General features: G+C 27.2%; 1 pseudogene; it reads left to right on the forward strand.

The window, feature by feature from the left end:
- The window catches only part of LOC107706755 (DNA-directed DNA/RNA polymerase mu-like), a 5244-nt pseudogene extending 4120 nt beyond the window's left edge, over positions 1-1124 (forward strand).
- Positions 1125-1939: the final 815 nt, after the last annotated feature.

Consider the following 1939-nt stretch of genomic DNA (forward strand, 5'->3'; position numbering starts at 1 on the left):
ATATATATATTTTACATCTAAAATATTAAATACATGTTTTCATGAAATACTCATGAATATTTAATGAAAACATGTATTTAATATTTTAGGAAATTTTTTTTATATTTTTTTATTTTCATTTTTATGCAACTTCTAAATTATTTGATTAATTGGTTTGATGAAAGTATTTTTGTGTTTTAAAAAAAATTCTAAATATTAAATACATGTTTTCATACAATATTTACATCAAACAACTTTTATTTGATTTTATCAACTTTCAAGTGTATATATATCAGTATTTATATTAATAAGTGTGTGTGTGTGTGTGTGTGTGTATGTGTATGTATAATCAGGTTCTTCAAAAATTGACATGGACAATCTAGAATTGATCCAGCTCATGGGAGGCTTCAGGAGGTCTGTGTGCTAATGATGTGCAGATCTTACCTTAAAACTGTAGCTTCAAATCAGTTTGGAGCATTCGTGTGCATTTTAAGTCAAGTTAATTTGTATAGCGCTTTTCACAATACATATTGTTTACAAAAAATACTGATGTTAATGTTTCTAATATCTTAATATTTTCATGTCTTATAATAGCATTTAGCAGATTAGAGCTGGACAATAGTATAGTTTACATTTTGTGATGATATGAACAATCAAACACCTGAGATTTACTATATTGTATATATTGCTTTAGATGAATATACTGTATGAATGTGAGTAAAGTTGAATGTACAATATATATACAACTTTATATTGCTGGGTGATAATATAGTTTACATTTTTCAACAAGCAGTTGAGATTTGCTATATATTTTAGGGGGAAGTAAGTCGGTCATGATGTGGACTTTCTCATCACACATCCAGAGGAAGGAAAAGAGGAAGGATTGATGCCTAAAATCACAAACTGGCTGGAGGAGCAGGTACTCGTGAAGTTCTGTGAATAGTTGCATGATCAACTTAACCCAGTATGGCTGTTTGGTGATGGCATTTTAAAGTGAATTTTTATGTTGAATGACAAAGTAGCATGAATTTTTCATCAGGGTGTACCAAAAGACGACCAGAAACTCTTATCTGGAAAAAATGGACGGTCCAGCTCAGGCACCTAATAACATGGATCGCTTTGAGAGATGCTTTTCCATATTTAAGCTTCAGAAATCTGCTGTGAGCTGCAAGTCGAATTCCACTGCTTGTGTTGAGGACGGCAGTTCAGTGAAAGTGACAACAAAACAAGCAAAATGTGTTTGAATATACTGTAGGTATATATGTTTTTATTAGTGCTCCAAAATAAAGGTTTTTGTTTACATAATATATATGTGTGTGTACTCTGTATATTTATGTATATATAAATACACACATGCAGTATATATTTTGAAAATATTTACATGTCTTTACATGCATATATTTATATTATACATGCATGTGTATGTATTTATATATACATAAAAAATATACACAGTACACACACATATATTATGTAAACAAAAACCTTTATTTTGGATGCTAACAGCCCTAGTTTTTATTTCTTAAAACATTGTAAATATGCAAATATTTTTATTTTGAGCGTTTGATTTAGATTTTTGATTGATTTGATTAAAAAAATTTTTTTTAAATGCATATTATATACATTTGTGTGTGTGTCTATTTTTCTTAAATAAATAAAAATATTTTAATTTTCAGACAACTTTTGATATAATTGATTTTTAATCATGTGATTTTTGATTCATTTGATGAAAATATTTTTCTGTTTATGAAAAAATAGTAAATAAGTTTTTCATAAATAGAAAAATATTTTCATGAAACAACTATTGATGTATTTATATATTTATTTAATTTCTTTTTTTTTTTTCTCTTTTTTTAATTTACTATATTTTCTGAAAGTGTAGTTTCCATTCTCATGTGTGCTGTTGTTTAAATTCTACTTCAATGTGATGTTTTCTGAATCTCTGAGAGTGATTGTCTAA

The sequence above is a fragment of the Sinocyclocheilus rhinocerous genome, unplaced genomic scaffold, assembly GCF_001515625.1.
Source record: "Sinocyclocheilus rhinocerous isolate Xijiao unplaced genomic scaffold, SAMN03320098_v1.1 scaffold864, whole genome shotgun sequence".
NCBI lineage: Eukaryota > Metazoa > Chordata > Actinopteri > Cypriniformes > Cyprinidae > Sinocyclocheilus > Sinocyclocheilus rhinocerous.